Source organism: Cryptomeria japonica, chromosome 11 (assembly GCF_030272615.1).
Source record: "Cryptomeria japonica chromosome 11, Sugi_1.0, whole genome shotgun sequence".
Classification (NCBI taxonomy): domain Eukaryota; kingdom Viridiplantae; phylum Streptophyta; class Pinopsida; order Cupressales; family Cupressaceae; genus Cryptomeria; species Cryptomeria japonica.
Window position 1 is genome coordinate 488621370 of NC_081415.1, and position 23868 is coordinate 488645237.

Here is a 23868-nt window from a genome sequence, read left to right on the forward strand (position 1 = left end):
TCTTCATTTTCTGGTCAGAAGGTCAATGCAGATAAGTCTAAGATTTTCTTCTTAAATACTCACCCCTTGATTCAGGGTAGGCTTAAGAATTTTTGGGGTTTCCAACTTGGGGATTTCCCTTGCAGCTATCTTGGGATCCCCTTTTTTGTTAAAAAAGACAAGGTGGGTTTTTGGGATAAATTTGTTTCAGGGATATCAAAGAAAATCCTATCCTGGAACCACAAATGGCTTACTATGGCAAGGAAAATTGTTTGATTAAGTCTGTGTTGAATGCGGTGCCAATTTACTTAATGTCAATTCTCAAAGCTCCAAAGTCTGTGCTTGTGAATTTGAAGGATACTCTCAGATCCTTTCTTTGGAATAATAGTAAGGATGGGAAAAGTAGGATCCTCTTGCTAGTCTGGGATAAAGTTTGTCTTCCAAAAGAGCTTGGTGGGTCAGTGATTAGAAGTTTGGAGAATCAAAATCTGGCCTTGGGGGCTAAGCTAGTTTGGAAATTATATGATAAGTCAGATTCCCTCTGGGTTAAGATTATGTTTGCAAAGTATTTTAACAATGGGGCAAGAGATTGTGTTTTTTGTGCTTCGAGTTTGCCCCATGGGTCAGCTATTTGGAATTTTTTGGTTAAATGTAGAAGTGTCTTGTTTCCACATCTTTCTTGGGTTGTGCATGATGGTAGCAAAGCTAGATTTTGGGATGATTCTTGGAATGGTTATCGTCCTTTGGACTCCATTAGGGGTTGGTCCCCATTGAAGTCAATCCTCTCTGTCAGATGGGGAATTTTTTTGGCTGACTACTTTGATATTGTACAAAGTGGTCATGTGAAGTTGGCTAAATGGAAATCAATTGACTGGTTGAATGTTGACTTAAATCTAAAAGTAGAATTTTGTAATGTCCTTAAGAATAGAGTTATCATCTTGTCTGAGAGGGAAGATGAGCTTATTTGGACTAAGAGTGTCTCAGGAAAATACTTTGTGAAAGATGGGTATAATTCCCTTATGCCTACTAAGGACTTGTCTTCCTGGCCCTATAAATTGTTCTGGCATTCGGCTTGCCTTCTGAAGGTGGGTGCATTTGATTGGCTTGTTGTACAAGACAGGGTTCCTATAGGAATGAGATTGGACAAGTTGGGATTGACTATTGTTTTCCCTTGTGCTTTGTGCAATAAGAATTTGGAATCCTCCTCTCACCTTTTTCTTCATTGTGATTTTGCTTTTGGATATTGGCAATGGTTGTTTGAGAAACTAGGCCTGTACTTTGTTATTGGCTATGACCTTCTCTCTCACTTTAGAGCTTGGCCTATCTTGTTTTCCTCATCCTTTTATGCTTGTCTCTAGCTCATCTCTCCTTCTATTATCATTTGGAACATATGGTTAGAGAGAAATAATAGGATCTTTAGAAAGCAATCATCTTCGCTCTCTGACATTCTAACCAAGATTGAGGCTTCTATCTTAGAGGTGGCTTTGTCATACATACATAAAAATTTGGAGAATTTGACATCCTTCTCTCATTGGGATGGTAGGATTACAAGGACATGGAAATCTCTCTCTACCATCCCTTCTCATGGGTCTATCGCAAAAGGTCTTATAACTATTAATAAGATACTTGTTGCTAGAAGGGATCCTCCTCCTCTGGGACATTTCAAGCTCCATTTTGATGGACCTTCTAGGGGTAATCCAGGGTTGGCTAGGGCTAGTATGGCTATTTTTTACCACAAGGTAGTCTTGATAGCAGCAAGGTGTCATGCCCTTGGTTCACAGTCAAACAATTTTGTTGAGTACCAAGCTTTATCTCTAGGGATTGATTTGGCTATCTCTTTAGGGATTAAAAACTTGTTAATTTAGGGGGGCTCGATGGTCATTATTCAGAGTGTTTTGTCCAGTAAGAGCAATTGTTGGCATTTGAAGTACATATTGGAGCATATTTTGGGAAAGTTGTCATTTTTTGATACATTCTCGATATCGCATTGTTATAGAGAACTTAATCGGTTTGCATATTTTTTGGCTAATACTGCAATTGACTCCGGTGCTCAATTTAAGAATGTGGAGGTAAGTGACATTCCTCAAGATATTCTCCTAGGGTATTTGATCTAATCTAAGGGTATTGCATGGTCACTAATCATCTAAAAATTTGGTTGGACAAGAATACTTGCTCAACTTGAATTGTTCAAATCCTACTTTATGGTCCATTGTTACAGGGAAGCTAATAAGGTGGCAGAAGCATGACCTTGTACCTTGCTTGGCAATTATATTCAGGCATGCAACGTATTTTTGTGTTGATGGCCTTTTAGCCTTCTTCACTTCATCATGTCTGCATTTTTGTGTGTAATCTCAGTCTGGGTACGGGTCTTGTCTTTTGTTGTTATTAGTTGGGACTTGCGGTGGGTGGGAGCATCTTATAATTATGCTTTGCATCATTTACACACTTCAAATATTCTTTGTCCTTAACTTTATTGCGATGTGGCTTTTTGTTTGTCTAATTTCATGATGGATGTATGAGGTTTATTGTTGTGCAGATTTATTTATCATTGTACTTCAATTCGGGGGTCGTGCTTATAGTTTATTGATTGATTTATCCTCATCTCGGGTGGTGGCAGTTTATTGAGTCATTTCATTTCATGTGAGGGATTTTGTTCGTGTGGCCATCTTGTTTATGCTTTTGGCATGCTTATGTTGATTTATGGTTATGAGTTTCGTGCAGAGATGGTCATCATTTTGTATGAAGGTGGCGGCCTCTGGTTGCTTTCTTGCTCAAATTTCGTGGGTTTGTTTGTGATGATATTTATTGTTGTGTCCTTTGGTGGCCGAGCTTGTTCTCTCATAATGGCATTTGAGCTCTTTATATTCCTGTGCTTTCTATTGGTTTTGCATAATCATTTTATGGAGTCTATGGGCTATCACTTTTTTATGCCTCACAAGCAGTATGACTTCCAAGATTCTCATGTATTTGATGAGGAAAACCTTGGGCGTCTGTTTCAAGTGTATTCTTTGGCTTTCCAAATTGACATTCCTTACATACCAGATTGTGCGGTTTAACATTCTTAGGTAAATCTCTAACAACCTTAGTAGTACAGATTTTCACAATGCAATCAAAATTTACATGACAAAGTCTCTTATGCCATAACCAGCTTTCATCAATATGTGCAATCAAACATGCTTTCTCATTATTGTTCAAATGAAAGATATTACCTCTAGTCTGATTATCGGTTGCAATTTCCAAACTAGTTCTGTTTAAGATTTTGCATTTACCATTTTTGAATTGTAACTGAAATCCTTTTTCAACTAATTGACCAACACTCAAAAGATTATGCTTTAAACCTTCAACATAGTAAACATTATCAGTATTGTGCTTACCATCAAAAGATATGGTGCCTTTTCCTTTGATCAAACAAGCTTTGTCATCTCCAAATCTTACTAGACCTCCATTGTAATCCTATAAGGTTAAGAATTTACTCTTATCACCAGTCATATGATGCGAACATTCCGAATCAATAATCCATTCATCCTTATCTTCAAATTTAGTTGTCAGGGCCTGCTCTACCGGTTGAATAGTAGGTGTTAGTTGATCTTATGTTATAGCAACAAAAGGCCATCCATTGTCTATCGGATCCTCATCAGAATCATCAGTAACTCCTTCATCAGCATAATAACAAGATTTATCTCTATTCTTCTTAAACTTGTATTTCTGATAGTCAGGGTTAGGCTTATATGTTATTTTAGCTTCTTCTCTTAATCTTGCATGTCTATCAGGACATCTAGAAGCCATATGACCAATCTTATTACAGTTAAAACATTTAAAGGGTGCTTTACCTTCATACTTACTTCCAATTGGACCTTTAGGCATTTTCCTTGCAAATAGTGCTTCAAGTTCTTCAAGTTATTCATTTTCTCTCCTGCTTTCTTCAAGTTCTCTTGCATAGAAGGCTTTCTAATAAGATTTATCATGTGATGATGATGATGTCTTCAAAGCTAGATTTGTCTTGATAGTAGTAACATGACCAAATTTCTCAAGCTCAAAAGCTAAAAGTTTTCCAACCAAAGTGTCTCTAGATATTGATGCATTAGCCATTGTTCTTAATTCATTTATAGTAGTAACTTTCATTTTATATGCCGGTGGCAAATCTCTTAAAACTTTAGAAACAATCTCATCTTCACTTAAGGTTCCTCCACAACATTGTATACCCAAAAAAATTTCATTTACTCTTTCCATAAAAGCATAATTTTTTTCTTCTTCTTCCATTTTCAGACTTTCATACCTAACTCAGAAGCATTCAAGTTTTGCAATTTTGACTGTGGAATTGCCTTCATTCAATGTTTCCAGTTTGTCCCAAATAGCTTTAGAAGTAGATCTATCTGACAATCCAATGACTTGCTGATCTGACAATGTGCTCAAAAGTGCTTCTCTTGCTTTGCAATCATTTTTCCTCATATTTTCCCAAGGTTGGTGGATTAGGCTGACCGAGAGTAGGAGCAGTATAACCATTATTTGTAACCTCCCAAATGTCCTTTCCAATGCAATTCAAATGTGTCTCCATCCTAATCTTCCATATGCCATAGTTAGTTCCATCAAGTTTCAGACTATCCTTCCTGAAATAGTTAGAAGACATTGGATCTCCTCAAGCTGTTAAACTTATGCAAAAAGAGGACTAGGCTCTAATACCAATTGTTAGGTCCCAGAGACAACTGAGAGGGGGGGGGGGTGAATTAGTTGTCCAATAAATTTAACCACAATTAACTTAACCAAAACTTAATGCTTAATACCGGTAAACCAAACTTTATGTCAGTAGACAGTCTTAACAGTTAATTGCAATACCAGTAAAGATTAATGCGTGAAATAGAAAGACAATAATATCTACAACACATAACACAAATGTTTGTACATGGAAACCCTGTAATGGGAAAAACCACAGTGGGAAGCCTTACCCACAGTCAAATGATACTACTGCAGATAGTATGTGTGTACAATATGGATTCTGCACATGCAGAAAGGCTAGCTACCTAGAGCTCACTGCTCAATCACAAAATGAGAGTCACACTGACTACAATTGGATGGTTAAATCCAATAATAATGTACTACACAAAATAGCATCTTCATATGCTGGATTCAATACTAGTTTAGTTCTGATTGCCTTCACAAAATCCTTCCTTCAACCTTCAAATGATGTTTGCGTGTATAGCTCTTCTTATATTCACATATACATTATTGCAATCCTTTTCCCATTCACACTATAATCTCACAAATGAGATCTTACATTTATATCATAACCTAAGAACAATTGAATAGGTCGGATCACTAAAAGATTTTACAATTAAACAATTACAATTAAATTAATATCCGATGCACGATGTCGGCTCAATGCATTTACAATAATAATAAATCATCTCCATAACGTGTCATGCTGATCTGGAATAGATATGTTTGTCAGTGCTTATCCTGGACCTATTTGCCGGAAACAAAAAATATAAAAACCTGAATAAACAATTAACCAAATTGCCAAAACCAAGTGATTGAATAATGTCTTAGACATAACCAAGTAGTTTCCAAGTCATTCCAAGTTCCGGTGAGCAATATAATCTGTCAGTGAACCAAATACCAGTGACTTTGCATAAGTCTCTGACTTGCTGGTGAACATAACCAAAATCTCCAAGTGTTGATAAGTCTTGACAAGCGATGACAAGTGTTGATATCAATGACAAAACCATATCAACATATCCAAAATGCCAACACAAACTAGACCGGATATAATGAATGTAGTTTGTATTGTATCAAGATATCAGAGTGGTCCTAGAGAAAATCATGAGAGTGCAATGAAAAGGATTTTCAGGTATTTGCAGGGAACAACTGAATATGGTTTGTGTATCCTAAAAATGACGACTTTACATTATGTGCATATACAGATGCAGATTGGGCCGAAGATGTTGATGACCAGAAGAGCACATCCAGTGGAGTTTTCTTTCTTGGAAAGAAACTTGTTTCATGGATCAGCAAGAAGTAGTCATGCACTTCTTTATCAACTGTTGAAGCTGAGTATGTTGCTTCTGCTACTAACTGTACACAAGGTCTATGGATGAAGCAAATGTTGAAGGATATAAAGTTGGATTGTAATGAGCTGGTAGTTATTCACTATGATAACTCTACTACGATTGATATATCAAAAAATCTGGTATTTCATTTTAAGACAAAGCACATATTTATCAAGTATAGATTTTTGAAGGAGAAGGTGGAAGCAAATGAAGTCGGAATGGTTTATGTGAACACTAAAGAGAAAATTGCAGACATTTTCACTAAACCTTTGCCTAAAGAATCATTTGAGTACTTCATAGATAGGTTGGGGGATTCTACCCCTCTTATAGAGACCTAAGTGATGTTGATTGGCATCAGTCTGGTATGCATTATTAGAGTTATTACTCATTCTGAGTTGATGTGGTGGTGCTACTACTCAGGGAGAGTAGTCAGTTGTATGTTTAAGAGGATTTATGATTTTTCTTTGATGTTTTATGCCAGATCTTTAGAATTGATGTCAAAGGGGGAGAGATATATTAGAAAAATAGAGCTTAACATAATATCAGTCAAAAGGAAGTTTGGTTTAGAACTTCATTGCTATATCATTTTGTGGGAGATTGTTGGTGGTCTTCCATTGGGGGAGACCTGTTTGGAATTTCTTGACACTTGGATGTTTTTTCACATCTAGTGTTGCCATCAATGCCAAAGGGGGAGATTGTTGGCAATTTGGAATTGATTATATGTTGCATTGATGTTTTGTCATTGATGGCAACACCGGTTGTTTTGGTTGTTTATCGATTTTTTATTGGTTCTAGTAGAGTGGCTGATTATGATATTGATCTAGTGGGATCTAGTATGCTTTGGTTTGGATCTATCGTTCATGCTATTCAGATGTGTATCACAATTAGTTGGTTGAGGATTTGATGACTCGGGAGCTATCTTCTGATCTAGTAAGCCTTTTGGTCACCGGTAAGGGTTTTACCTGTAGATCTTTGTTGAATATCTTTTGATGCATGTGATAAGTGGTGTTGGTGCAACTTCTAGATGGCTTTAAATATGTTGTTGGTTATCTTGTTCATGTTCTAGTTCATCGATGGTGTTGGATTTTGTTTATGGCGACCTATTTTGGGTTTGGTGTTATCTAGGTTATGGACTGGTTTCTATAACGTATTGGAGGATGTTCTTGATGTGTTATTGACAGGATTTAATGGTTGGTTTACATTTTTTTCAGCCTAAGCCGACTTGGTTGATCATTGGATTATGGGTTTTATGTTATGAATTTATTGTATTATCTTTTAGGTAGCCGACCTAATTGTTTAGGTTCCGAGTTGGTATAAATATGATGTAAGATCTCTTTGTAGATCAAGGGTTGATAGGTCAAGGTTATGGGATGATCTGTGTATGAATATTGTTGTAATCATATGAAAAAGATTTGGTCGATCATAGGTGATCAAATTGAGTTTGTAAGAGAGGTTTAAGGTTTCCGGTATTAAGCTTAACCGAAACTGTACTCGAGCATAGAAGATGTTATACTTGCAGTTCACTCTTCTTTCCGGATTCTAGTCTGATGTTTATGTAGTTAGTGTGGCTCCTTTTTGTGATGAGCAGTGTGCTCTAGGTTGTTGGCCTTCCTACATGTGCAAGACTCTTATATTGTGGGTAGGCTTCCCATCATGATTTTTCCATTTACCGGGTTTTCCACATACAAATCTTGGTGTCATGTGTTATGGATGGATGGTAATTGTTATGTGATTTGTGTTTATGTTTAAATGCTTTATCAGTCATTCTAGTATTTGAATTATGCATTCTGGTATTAAGTTTATGTGTTCCGGTAATAAGGATTTAAATTCTTAAAGTTCTTTAATTGGGTGACAACTGATTAACCCCCCCCCTCTCTCAGTTGTCCTCTGGTTATCTGAGTTGTCTAACATACTAGACCTTCAATCTCGCTCATGAATCAACATTGGATATCAGGATTAAAGAATAATCTTCCTCGAACCTCAAATCATCTACCTATAACACCGCAAGCAAAATTATCCAACCAAAATCAAGATCTACCCACTGAACTCATACTTTGTCGGTTATTGTATTCCACCTTCTAGACTTATGTGTCATGAACAATGCAAATTTCGGTAAATCAAATCTGTGTACACCAGATATAATATCTGAACTGAGTTGCCATCAATGAAAACTCCTAAGCATTTCTCATGCATCAACTTCCACTAGAACAGTGTCTCTTGCCAACAGTAGATACATCTCTCAAATGAATAGTACATATATTTATACAAGTCATCAACCTATAGTTCAAGGTCAGCTAAACCCTCAACACAAATTACAAAATAATAAACTCACACGCTTAAACAATACATGCAGACAAAAACAATGTTGGCTAAAACATATTCTAGACTCAAATCAATACGACAACTAAGAATCACCACCATGAATTATGTCTCGATCATCAACAACATGCTACAATCACCAAGAATGTCGCATAACATGAAGAACACCACCAGATCAAGAAAATGATCAATGACACACACAATTATCAATGCAAACAACCAAAATGGATATGACCTAATGTGTGGAGGAAAAAGTGACACTAAGCAAACATGCTCTAATCTCACTTTCAATCACACATTTGTGGAATACGAAAGAGCCTAGAGGTATCACACAATTGGCTACTTCTTCTTGTGGAAGAGAGAGCCATGGGCTACCTATTAGGATTTCTATTCCTTTGTTGTAATTGAAAGATAAAATGATGCAAGTTCAATCCCAAACCCCAAAGTGCAAGTATGAACTAATAACAAGATTTGCAGAATTGAACTTAAATAATGGAAAGCTGTAAACACAAGGACAAGATAAGAATGCAGATGTGTACCCAGAGTTAAAATCTGAGTGAAAATGTTCGGGACGGGGGCGCAGGCGCCACTGTCCTGATTCTGCCCCTGAAACTGCTGTTTTGCAACCTGAAAAGCTGTCAGAAAGTTGCTGAAAGTTGCTGTCTGACAGAGGGACCAGGGCACCCAGCCCCCCTGTCTTGGCAGGACCAGGGTGCTCCACGCCCCTGTCCTGGTCTTTTTCTCTGAAACTTGGTGTGGAGTGCTGTCTCGGCCTGCTTCTCCCGGATCTGCAACTTGCGGCGTCGTCCGAATTCTGAAACCTGCACTTATATCTGAAAAGGTGTGGTGGGCGGCTATATAGGGTTTTGCCTTAGTCAAACCCCCACTTTGGTGATTTCCACCTCCACGAATAGCCAATTTGTATTGTAAAAGTAGTGTGTGCAGATCTTGTGTGTGTGCAAGATCCTAAAATGCAAGTAAGCAAACTAGAGCAACCTAGAAAGTAAACCCTAATTGCTTGTACATGATAATGTAAATGCTCCAAATCAAGATGCAAAGTGATCTAAAGCATGAATAAATGATATATTGAAGCTTATGCAAAGACATGAAAACAACATGAAATCATACCCAACCCCCAAGGGAGAGGTACAAGCCAATCTTCAGTCGGTAATCTCCTATTGTTCTTCAATGTCTTCCAAGCCCTAAATGGATGAATATAATTGATGAATGCTTGATGGATGAATGTTGAATGTTGTTGAAGTCTTCAAAGATCTGCTCTTTCACTGCATAGAAGGCCCTTGAAAACCAAAAATCTGGATCCTTTCAAATGAAGAAAGAGAGCTTTTATGTATGAAACCCTAGGTCTTAATTTCAACTTTTGGCCGACCTAGAGATTGAATCTCCTACCAATTTCTTGGGGTTAAGCTTTATTTTATGATTGGATCGTGCTCCTAAAATTTCAGGAAAAATGTCCGGGACCATGTGCACGCCGGGCGCCATGGTCCTGACAACTTTTCACCAAATTTTTAGGGCCGTCAGATATGATGATTTTAGAGAGAATCCCAAAGTTACAGCTAATTTCGAGATGTTTTGACCCCCGAAATCAAGCCCCCAAGTTCAAAATAGGACCTAATTAGGGTTTTTGATTAAATGATGTATTAGAGGAATAAAATGAAAGGGGCACACTTTAATGAAAAGGGCCCAACTTTATGATATGGGAGATGATAAAATAGAACCCTAGACCTAATTAATTTAATTAATTAAGTGCTAAAGGGGAAATGCAATGCAAAATGCAAAATGCACCAAGGCGGGTGCTAAACTAGGTGTGAAATTGTACCACCCTAGAAAGTGCGTACAATTTACGACGCTACACCTAATCTAGAAACATCCACAAGCAATGTGAATCACACTAGAAACAACCACAACATCACCACTTACTAGAATCTCCATCATCAATATATCAAACCTCGAGAACACACATTGAACTGATAACCAAACTAAAAGATTCACTTACGAACTTCCAAATCATGAACCATATGAATTGAGGACACATATGAATGTCCCAAACACTCTGCCAAATCTGCAAACCAAGATAATGTTATTTTGGAGAAATGTAGAGCACAAACTAGAATACCAAATAACACAAACAACTAAATATCAACCATAATACCGGACCTCATAGCTCGATCAAATCAACATGTGGATCATTAAATCTTCTGTTGAATCAACTAGAGATAAGTATCTATAAACCCATTAAACCACAATAGCTCAAATACAACACATTGACCAAACCAACTCATTTAATCTGAATGCAACACTAGAATACACAAAACAATATGTTGACATCAATGACAACACATCATTCTAGAAAACTTCTCAATAATATCCAACAATCTTCCCCTATGGCATTGATGGAAACATATGAATGTGAAAAAAAATCAATGCAAAGAAAGAAATCAATAGCCAACAATCTCCCCCTAAGATTATGCACATAGCTCTCTCCCCATAGGGTTTTTTACATGCTTCTCTCCCCCTTTGGAATCAATGAAAAAGGTACATACAAGGCATTATTTCCCCCCCTTTTACACACACTCTAACAATTCTAAACATCTCAAACACACCACTGACTACTCCCCCTAAGTAGCAGCCTCACTCATCAATTTGGATCACAAAATATCTCTGTGAAGTCCTCCAGACTAATGCAACTCCATGCATATTAGTTCTCATCAGGAGGGGAAATTACCCCTAGCTTCTCTCTAAGATAATAAAATATATCTTTAGGAAAAGGATTCATAAAGATATTTGCAATCTATTCCTTTGTAGATAAATGCTTCAATATAACTTCCTTTTCATTCATCTTCTCTCTCAAGAAATGAAACTTGATTTATATATGCTTGGTCTTTGAATGCAACACCGAATTCTTAGAAATATTAATAGCACTTGAATTTTCACAATATATAGCAGTAGGATCATCAAAAATAACTCTGACATCCTTCAACATCTACTTCATTCAAATCACCTGAGTACAATTGCTAGCAACAATAATTTATTCAACTTCTGCAGTAGACAAAGATATAGCATTCTTCTTCTTACTCATCCATGAAACCAATCTCTTACCCAAGAAAAATGCACCACCACTAGTACTCTTTCTATCATCAACATCACCTGCCCAATCAACATCAGTAAAAGCACTCAAGGTAAAATCATCATCTTTAGGATACCAAAAACCAAAATCAACTGTCCCTTTCAAGTATCTGAAAATTCTTTTCACAACAACAACATGAGATTCCTTAGGATCAACTTGAAATCTAGCAACAAGACACACAACATTCATAATATATGGTCTATTCTAAGTCAAATACAACAAACCACCAGCCATAGATTTGTATCTAGTCTAATTTTCTTCCAGAGAGTCATCATCCTTTGTCAACTTACATCCAGTCACCATAGGTGTACCAACAGGCTTTGTATCATCTAAACCAAACTTCTTCAACAATTCCTTCACATACTTAGATTGAGATATAAATATACCTTTATCCAAGTGAGTTATTTGCAATCCCAAAAAGAATTTCATCTCACCTATCATAGACATCTCAAACTCATTTTGCATATCATCAACAAACTTCTTGCACAAACCATCATTTCCACCAAAAATAATGTCATCAATAAAAACTTCAATAATTAAGATGTTATCATTATCAATCTTGAAGTACATGTTACCTTTAGCAGTACCTTTATTGAATTCAAGCTTCATTAAATACTTATTCAATCTGGCATACCAAGCGCTTGGAGCTTTCTTCAATCCATACGATACTCTCCTCAGCCTACAAACCACATCTTTCTGATATGTCAACTAAAACTATCTGGTTGCTAAATGCAAACTTCCTCTTCTTGCTCACTATTAAGAAAGGTTGACTTAACATCCACATGATATAATTTAAAATCTTTGTAAGAAACATAAGCAAGAAATAATCTAGCATCTTCAATTCTAGCTACCGAAGGAAAAGTTTCCTCAAAATCAATACCTTCCATCTGAGAGTAACCTTTACAAATAAGTCTTGCTTTATTCCTAACAACTTCACCTTGCTCATTCAACTTATTCTAAAACACCCATTTAGTTCCAATTACATTCTTATCCTTAGGTTTGGGAACTAAAGTCCATGTATTATTCTTTTCAATCTAATTCAACTCTTCTTCCATAGCTTTAGCCCAATTTTCATCTTTACAAGCTTCATCAACATCTTTAGGTTGAATTTTAGAAATCGAGCAATACTCTTCAGCAAATCTTCTCCCATTCATCACACCTCTATTATTATCACCTATAATATGATTCTTCAAATGAATTAACCTTACATACCTGGGAGCCTTAGGATTTTTCATGATTTTTAGACTCTTGAGCTCTTTCATCTGCACTATCTTCTCCTTCATTCTCAAGCTTTTCCATAGCAATCTGAACTTGGTTTCAAGTCTTCACTTGCTTTCCTTTATGTGCACTAACAATCTGATCATTTAAATCATATATGGAGTATCTCGGTTGATACTCATTTCCTTCATCCACTTTCACATTATCACTTTTAATTATCTTTCTCAATCTCTTATTATAACACCAATAGGCTTTGCTCTTAGTAGAATAGCCAAGAAATATTCCTTCATCACATCTAGCATCAAACTTCCATATATCTTCATCTCTTCTGATATAGCATTTACTACCAAAAATTCTAAAATATCTAACTATAGGAGCATGACCAAACCATAACTCATAAGGAGTCTTACCAAAATCACCTTTAATGTGCAATCGGTTGAGAGTGTACATAGAAGTACCCACAAATTCTCTCCAATAGATATGTAAAACATTTCCTTCAATCATCATGGTTCTAGCAGCTTCCTGAATTGGCATGTTCTTCCTTTCCATAATGCCATTATGTTGAGGGGTCCACGGAGAAGATAATTGTCTCTTCACCCCATGCTCTTCACAAAAATAATTGAACTCGCCAGAGGTAAATTCACCACCCTTGTCAGATCTTAGACACTTCAATTTGTATCCAGTCATAGTCTCAACCATAGCTTTGAAAATCTTGAACTTCTCCAATGCTTTAGAATTCTCCCTTAAGAAAGTAACCCACATCATCCTTAAATAGTCATCAATCAATCAACATGAAATACTTGTCACCCTGCAAACTTCTCACTCTAGAGGGACCACACAAATTAGTATGCACAAGATCCAATATCCCATTAGAAGTATATTGTTTGCTTTTGAAAGAAATTGGTCTTTGCTTCCCTAACTGACATTCCTTACATACTGAATTAGAAGGAAACAATCTTCGATAGATCTCTTACAACTTAAGTGGAACTTATCTTAACCATGTAGTCAAAATTTACATGACACATCCTTATATCCATAACCAACTTTCATCAACTTGAGCAATCAAAGAACTTTTACCACCAACATTCAAATGAAAGATATTACCTTTAGTCTTTGTACCTGATGCAATTTTAGTTTTGGAGCTACTCAAGATCTTACATTTACCATCCCTGAATTCCAAATCATATCCCTTATCAACCATCTATCCAACACTCAAAATATTATGCTTTAGACCTTCAACATACAAGACATCATCAGTGCTATGCTTACCATCAAGAGAAATACCACCTCTACCATGGATTATACTAGCTTTATCATCTCCAAATCCTAGTACAGGGAGATTGTTGGCATATGCACACTCCAATGAGACATTGTAGGTGATTGAAGGTCTTGTCATTAATGGCAACCTTACAATCCTATGGCACTGCCAAGTCATTACACTAGCACTAGCAAGATCAGACTCTACACCGACACTCAGACCATCAGCACTGACAAAGAAAGGAAGCATACCGACACAGAGGCCGACATGATTTTTGTTGTAATATATTTTGTTTATTATTTGTAAAATTATTGTAAGCCGACTTGGCAAGTTGTAAAATGACTCTTATATAAGAGAGATCATTATAGAACATTTGTAAGTAAGTGAGAGGAATATATTTAGGTGAAACAAGGCAGACCTATTAAGCTAATTATAGGTTAAGGGTTTATGTAAGAAGCAGAGCAGAAACCGGTACTAGATCTAGAATTATAGATTCTATCTTGAAGTAGTACAAGACACTGGATTTATATAATCCATTTTTGTAAGTCAATGAGACTTCCTATTTTGTATTTGAGCAGTGAGCTCTAGGCAGTTGGCCTTCCTGCATGTGCAGGCCCCTCTTGTAGCAGTAGTATTCTCTTATTGGCCAGTAAGTGAATATTGTGGGTCACAAATCCCATCGAGGTTTTTCCCACACCGGGTTTCCTCATTAAATCCTTGTGTTATGGTGTGCTTTTAATTCTGTTTATTGCATTATTTCTTGCATACCAGTACACTATTATAATATGTTCTACATGTTTTAAGTTAAGAAACTCAATTCACCGGTTAGATACTGATTCACCCCCCCTCTCAGTATCTGTGGGAATCCTAACAAGTGGTATCAGAGCTTGGTCCTCTATTTTTAGAAGCCTAACAACTTGAGGAAGATCTTGACACCGGTACAGATGGAAAATCTGACGAAGTAACTTGAAGCAGTTCTCTCAGACTATGATGCAAAAAAATTGACAAACATCAAACTTGAAGATGATTTAAAGGCTGCTCAGGATATTATTCAAGCACTTCAAGAAAATCTTACTATCTCAAGAAACAAGAGAAGAGAACTTTGTGAAAAGATGCAAAATGAGAATGATGAAAAAGAAACTCTTAATGATATGATAAACAAGCTGAAACAAGAGAACATGACAACAAAGAATGAGATGCAGGATATGACTATGAGGTTTTGCAAGGAAATTGAAGATAGAAATAAGAATGAAGAAAATTTGACCAGAAGACTAAGTGATGCTGCAAATGAGAATACAAGACTTATCTATGAAAATGATTTATTGAAGACAGATCTGATGCACACTCAGAATGACTCAAATGAACCGATGAGATAGAAAGAACTCTTAGAAAGAGAACTAGATACTACAAATCAACATAAAGAGAAATTCAAGAAAATCTCAGAGGAACTTGGTAACTTGCTGAAGAATCAAAAACCTAAAGGTGACACTTCTGGAATTGGCTTTGAAGTTGGTGAAAGCTTCGGTACTGCAAACACTCAGGATCATAGCAAACCGGTAAGGCAACCTAATGCTTATAAATTCAATGAAAAATGTTTTAACTGTAATAAGTATGGTCATAGAGAAAATGAATGTAGATCTAGAAACTATCAGAATACCAATGCACCCACCGGTCAATGTTCAAAATGCAACAAAACTGGTCATAACTCTGAGAATTGCAGAATGAATGTAAGATGTTATGTTTGTGGAAGTTTGGACATTTATCTAATCAATGCAGAACACAAACCAGCATAGGTTATGGGAAAGATATTCAGAAGAATAATGTGACTTGCTATGCATGTAACAAGATTGGGCATATTGTAAAATTCTGTAGAAGTAAAGGATCACCGGCATACAACAAAAGTTCTAGTTTGAAAGGAAAAGAAAAAGTTGAAGAGGTTAAGCAAAAATTCTCAGAACAATGGATTAGAAAGTCAGACCTAAATATTGTTGGGAATACTCCTCCACTAGTAGAACCAATCAACACTCCACCGACAAGATAGAGTAGTGCTTCACCAGTAGGACAAAGTAATACTCCATTGGCAGGAAGCTCTTCATCAAATTGAAGAAAATTTTCTTGAGGGTTTGGCAATCAAATGAGACATATGCTATAATTCCCTCGGTTGATGGTAAGAAGTTGAATTTACTTATATACTGGAAGATATGTTAAGTGGCTACTTAATTGGCAAGCATTAAATGTGGTAGATGGCAAATAAACATTATAAATTTATGGTTTTGGCTCCATTTCATTTCACCGAGATTTCAAACATTCGAAGAGCGTGAAATTTGCAGAGCTAAGGCATTTCGAGCAAAAAGGCAAAGCATTTCAGCGAGCAATCCATCCAAAGGCAGAAAAAGGTATTTATCATCATGGAATCCTCCTCTGCACCTGAATTCATAGCACACCCTATAGTAGTTGAGGTTATAAAACGCCCTAGGCCCGTATTTTAGCTAGTTCCCGAGGTATGTAAGAAAGATGACAATGTAGGTTCTTTTTCCCAAATTCCAAAAGGAGTTGTTTTTGCAGAAGATCCCAGAATATACATTCATTGCAACATAGAGGAATTAGGAGATGAAGAAATTAAAAACATGTATAATACTGTTATATGTGATAATTCTGAAAATGTAAAACATGAACATAAAGTTGTTGAAACCCTAGGATTCACTAAAATCCTCTGCATTCCTGAATTTCCCAAGGAAGTGATTAGGATAGTTTTAAGCAGAGTACATGGTTCATTCTTTTGGCTTGATTCAGCTCACAAAATTACAAAGGAAGCTGTAAAAGTAGTAACAGGGTTACCTTCCATCGATAATAGAGTAGACAAGACTAAGAAGGTCTCCAATGACCAAGTAATGAACTTAACTGGTGCAACATCAGATAGAAGGTCTCTGAGGGTTAATGATGTGACTAATATAAATGTGAGATTTGTTAGCATGATTTTAGTGTACAAAGAAACTCATGCAAACAGACTTAACTCCCTTTCCATTTTATGCATTAAGAGTGCTTATGACATGGTTAAAGACAATGTAAAAATTGATGTATGTGAATGGTTAAAAGATGAGTTGATTGATAACTTAGGCAAAATCAAGAAGGATAAGAAAGGAACTTTCAGATTTGGTAATTCACTTGTATGCTTGAAACTACATATAACCAAATAGGTTCCCCGTATAGGCAATAAGAACCTTGGATTTGATATACCAGTAGGAAAATAGTTAATAGACCTATTCAACAACATGGGTGAAAACAAAGAAAATAATATTCATGACTATTTTCAAGCACTAAAGGCTAGAATGAACAAAAGAATCAGACTATCACAGGAAATTGTCAACAAATACAAGGATGAAATATGTTTTGTAATAAAAAAGGATGAGATTTGGATGGAAGTAGTCATCCCAAGAACAATTTGGGTAACAGAGATAGGTTATGAGATTGATGATCATATCATTGAAACTTATGATAAAGCACTTCTGGAAGCACCAAATGAACCAAAGGAAGAAGTATTTGGTAGTGTTGAGACCATAGAAATTCAAATTCAATCTAAGAAGAGAGTGAAAAAGGTTGAAGTAGTTGTGAGAAGAGGTTCTAGACAGGCTAAGGCTATTGAAGAAGATGTATTGAAACAAACCGGTATCACTGAGGATGAGTTAGGAACTCTACAGCCTAAGACTCACCTATCACTGGTAGCTACTTCTTCAGAGAATGACATGCCTACAGTTTTCAAAAGAGTTGTAAGGAAAAAGGATCCTTCACCGGCATCCACACCCTTGTTTAGAAGGACTAGACAAAAAAAACAGGCAGTGAGGTCTCCGGTTAGAAAGACAACACCAAAGAAAAAGTTCACACCAAAGAAGAAGAAGAGTAAACAAAACATGACCCCTCTTGATAAATTGCTAAATGGAATCACAAAGGAAGGGAAACTCAAGAACATAGGAAAGGTCTATGATACACTATCAGCAGATGAAAAAGAACAAGTTGAAAACAATATCATTTTACACATGGACATCTATAAGAAATTCTTAATGGAAGTGATAGATGAACTACCAGATGAATTGTTCAAAAGACTGGAAGCAAGAAGACAAGCTATTGTAGAGCTTGATAAGAAAATCAAAATTGAAAAATTACTTGTTGTTTACCCAGTATACTCACCTAAGGAGATAGATGACTTAATTGCAGAAGCCAACCGGTCAGTATTCTCTACTGCACACCAACATATTGCATTAATGGTTGGAAGAGTGAATGAAGTAACAAAGGAAACAGAAAATGCATGGGATATATTCCTTATGGAGAAAGAAAAATAGGAAAAGTAAAGGAACCCCAAACCAATAAAGGTATACTAGAAGGAAAGAGACAAAGGAAAAGGAAAGGTTGGTGGACCTCCGAGCATCAAAGTAAAAGACAACTTACTCCCACCGCATCCAATTACATCACCAGTAACAACTACTGAAGATCAACCAGTAGATGAGAGTATGGACATAGAGGATACAAATCCTAATCTTGAAGTACTATACATAGTTGATGTTGATACACAAAAGGTCAACATTATGATAGACAAAGATATAACTGGCAAGACAGATATGGCTAGTGAGCCACTGGCAGCTGACAACGTTGACAATACTGAATGAAAAGTTGAAGTTGATAACATAGAGAAATAGGTAGAGACTCAGACTGAGACTAAAATAGAGCAACAAAAAGAGAGAAAAGCAGAGCAATAGGCTCTAGAACAAGAACAAATTCACATGGAAACAGTGCCACCGGCAACAAGAGAAGATCAAAAACCATTGCTTAAGGAAATGGAAACACGGACTGACCTACCAGAGGTCACTACAAGCTTGGTTACTTCCTCCACCAGCAGAATTCAAAATATTGGTTCCTCCTCAATAGGTTACAAATCGACAAATGTAATTGAAGTACTTTTGGACTCCATCAAAAGGATAGCAGATTGTAGTTCATAGGCTTATAAAGCTATAGATGAGACAATCCGAATTTTGAAGATGATAGCTCCTAACTATAACATAGACAATAAGGATTCTTTAAGCCAAATTGACACTTTGTGTAAATACATCACTGACAACACAGTGACTATTGAGGAAATAAAGGAAGAGGCATTGAAGGATAAGTTAGAAATTGAAAAGAAAAAATTCTTTGAAGATCAAATAAAGAAGTGTACTAGGGAATTTGACACACCTCTACCAGAAATATGTAACTTATTGAAGGAATTTAAAACTCTGCACAAAGATACTTGCAAGACAAACTTTTTGACAGTAGACATAGATAAGAAAATGAGCAAGGTACAGGATGAAATCAATAAACTTGCTAACAATTTTGTTAACTCACCTGATACATTATCAGTTTTTGAGCAAATGATAACAAGTTTTGAGGAAGAGTTACTTAAGTTAGAAAGAGAAAAGGAGAGAATAGTAAATAAGGCAAAGAATTTGAGACTAAGACTGAGTCCAAGATTGGACTATCTAGCATCATTATGGAAGGAAATATCTTAGGCACTAGTACAGGGACAGAGAACACCGACAGAGCATATGCAGCACCTCACCTGTACTGTTCAAAGAACAAGGACATCAATAAAGGACAGCAAGAAGTGTATGGAAAGTATAAACTTGATTTTGGGAGATCTTTTTCAAATTGTAACCACCCAGTTACAAGGTTGAGACTACAACTCTACTAACATCTTGACAACCTTTGTCATTGATGCCAAAGGGGGAGTAGTAGTATGAGAAAACAACTGGCAAAAGACTTATCTACTCAGAGGGAGCTCTTATATTTTTGATAACATATTTTTGGAAACATTTTTGGATTACAAGTTTTGGATACACTTTTGAATTTTCTCATGAGTGTTGCCATCAATGCCAAAGGGGGAGATTGTTGGCATATGCACACTCCAATGAGACATTATAGGTGATTGAAGGTTTTGTCATTGATGGCAAGCTTACAATCCTATGACACTGGCAAGACATTACACCGACACTAGCAAGATCAGACTCTACACCGGCACTCAGACCACTGGCACCGACAGAGAAAGGAAGCATACCGACACAGAGGCCAACAAGATTTTTGTTGTAATATATTTTGTTTATTATTTGTAAAATCATTGTAAGCCAACTTGGCAAGTTGTAAAATGACTCTTATATAAGAGAGATCATTATAGAACATTTATAAGTAAGTGAGAGGAATATATTTAGGCGAAATAAGGTAGACCTATTAAGTGAATTATAGGTTAAGGGTTTATGTAATAAGCATAGCAGAAAACGGTACTGGATCTGGCATTATAGATGCTATCTTGAAGTAGTACAAGACACTGGATTTATATAATCCATTTTTGTAAGTCAATGAGACTTCCTATTTTGTATTTGAGCAGTGAGCTCTAGGCAGTTGGCCTTCCTGCATGTGCAGGCCCTTCTTGTAGCAGTTTTATTCTCTTATTGGCCAGTAAGTGAATATTTTGGGTCACAAATCCCACCGAGGTTTTTCCCACACCGGGTTTCCTTGTTAAATCCTTGTGTTATGGTGTGCTTTTCATATGCATGCTTTTAATTCTGTTTATTGCATTATTTCTTGCATATCGGTACACTGTTATAATATGTTCTACATGTTTTAAGTTAAGAAACTCAATTCACTAGTTAGATACTGATTCACCCCCCCCCCTCTCAGTATCTGTGGGAATCCTAACAACCATAATACTTTTCCACTCACAAAATTACTCTTATCACCTATCATATGATGAGAGAAACCATTGTCAATAACCCATTCATCTTTCTCTTCAACTTTAGCAGCCAAAGCTTTCTCTTCAACAATGCAGCTAGTAGAATCAATAGTCACAGAATCATCTTCCTTGATAACAATGAACACCCAATCATCTCCTGAATATCATTTCTTATACTTATCATCAGTCACACCTTCATCAATATAAAAGTAGCACTTCTTCAAAAATTTAGACTTATAAGGCTTAAATGGCTTCTTAGAAACTCTTTCTAGACACCTTGAGGAAAAATGTCCTATCTTATTGCATGAAAAATATTTAAGATGCAACTTTACTTCATACTTACTGGCATCTTTAGGCAATCTTCTGGAAATCATGGCTTCAAGCTCTATTGTCACCCAAATTTGCACCCTTGATGACCTAATAAACCTTGATCATGAACCTTGTGAAACATGGAATCAATAGCTCAAGTGTGGGACCTTGCTAAATGTGAGGTTGAATCTCTGGAGAAGGCCAAATTCCTCTTCAATCTAAGTGTAGGTTTTGGACCAACCCAACACTAGTAAAACTAACCTATGATCTAACAAGGAAAAGGGAGAGAGAGAATGGTTGCATGAAAGAAGGGAAATAAGGCTTGCACCTAGACTAAAAGTTTATCTACCCCCACTTGTAATTGTATAGAACATCAATAAAAATGCCCAAAAGATACACAAATTTTTATCTAAGTATAGCTTTCTAAGACTAAGTCAAGGTTGGAAATCTTAACAATGGCAGAGAAAGAACAATGTTCTCAAATGCCACTCTTAGAGGAGCCAACACTATCATTGATGTTGAGAAAGGAATAAAAGATGCATTCACACAAATAGGTAAGAGAGATACACAAATTTGAATAAACTGAAACTATGTAAGGGAAGCAAATTTCATTAATGTAGAGGCAAGTTGATTTTATAGTTACAAAAATCATAGATTACTATAAGAGAAAAAGAGGAGAGATTATGAGAAAATGCTACAAAATTACCTTTATAATTCAAGCATAACTAAGATGGTTACAATTGATGGAAACCATAACCCCACCCAGGTTAGGTGACCAAAAATCTAAGAGGAGAGAAGAAGATCAGGTCAAGGATTCTCTGATGGCATGCTAAAATTGGCCTGAGAAGGCATCCTCTGTCTTTGAAGAAACAAAAAAATCCTTGCAAATTAGGGAAAACCCTACATCTGAATGTGTCTGGGCTACCAGTTGGCGTCTGCAAGCATAAAAAGGTCTTCAGTTTGTATTGAAGAGGCATGGGTGGCATTTGAAAACTACTTGCAGAGTCACCCTTGGAGTAATGGTGAGAAAAATCCAGTAGCTAGAAGAAAAATTGATTTGATTTGCGTCACCAACTGAGAAAAATGAGGACCTTGACCATTGGGTCGACAACCACCCCTGACAGAGAGCATTCAAACTCCAACGACCACCGAAAAAATTGAATTTCATCCATTCATCAAGAGATATCGTGTGCAGATGGACATGCGAGATCTTTCCATGTAAGTGCGCTGAAAAGCCCAATAGAATATTACAACATGGTCATCAGATCGGGCCATTATGAAGATCCAACGATCATAGTTGGCTAATGTGGCACCCCGGGTCCATGCTTCCCTGGTTGTATTGACTACTGAGCTATCTATGAGTGATTGTGTGGGATAGCAAGGAACATCCTTCCACTGTGATCTCCTACCTCACAGGCCACTTTTTCTTCCCAAAAAATCCCTTGTGAGATAGCAGGGAAGCCATTCACTTATTTCTCTTTATCCCGTGAGGCCCAAAATGCTTCCCAAAATTCCTCGCGGGATAGCGAGGAAGCATATCCATTTTATTCTTTTACCCCACACTACCCTTTGTCTCCCAAGAAATCCCATGTGGGATAGCAGGGACACTTGTTTATTCTATTTATTTATCCTGCAAGGCCATTTGATCTGTCACCTTAGTCCTGCGAGATAGCGGGGAAGCCTTATTCACTATATTGATTTACCCTGCAAGCCACTTTGTTTTGTCACCTTCGCCCTGTGAGATAGTGGGAACATTGTCCACGCATTTTTTTCTTACCTTGCAGGGTATTTTTCTTTCTTTATCCTTCCTCATGGGATAGTGGGGAATAGACTTCCTTAAAAATATGTTACCCCATGCTTCCCTTTTTGCTGTTATTCTTCCTTCGTGGGGTAGTAGGGAGAGACCGAGTCTCTATGCTCATTTACCCTACTATCCCGCCATATCATCGGCCCTTCTCTTTTTCCTGTGCGGGGTGGTGAGGACCATAAGCTAGATCACCATCCCGCTATCCCACACAACCATTCAATGGCCCAAGAAAATCCTGTGGGCGTGGCAGAGCCCTTTGATCTGAGAGAAAACTACCATCGACCAGTGGAGGAAACAAAGGGGAACCAGCCCACGAATGATAGGGAACCCTCCAGCCGGTGGAAAATAAGTGAGTTGAGCAGCCAACCTAGTCAACTCAAAAATAGAATTAGAGCCGATATCTTAACCCCGCGGGATAGCAAGGAAGCCTGCCTTTAACTTTTCTTATCCCGCAAGACCCTATTTCTTTTCTCCCTATCAAGGTTGGCACAAAAATTGCCAACAATCTCTTCAAGATCTCTTTCATTCTCTTCAAGCTCATTCATCTCCTTCTCATATCTAGATATTCTTGTTGAACTTTCTCCCAGATCATATTTCTACTTTCTAGATACAGTAGCTTTAAATGCAAATTCATACTTAGGAGGGGCTTCACCAAACTCACTCAACTCAAAAGCACCAATTTTACCAATCAACATGTCTATAATCACATGTGTCACAGTCTGGATCTCTTCAATAGCAAAAACCTTATGCTTGTAAGGAGGCAAAGATCTCAACGCTTTAGCCACAATCTCAGATTCTTCTAGTACTCCACACAAGCTCATTCACTTTCTGCATAAAGGAGGTAATGTTCTCATCTTTACCCATCTTAAGAATTTCATACTTTCCCTTCAAGCTCTACAACTTAGCAACTTTCACATGGTTGTCACCTTCATACAAAGTCTCTAGATTATTCTATATATAATGAGCAGTCTGCAGATCCATCACATTAGTCCTCTCATAATTAGACAAGGCACTCAACAATTCTTCCTTATCTCT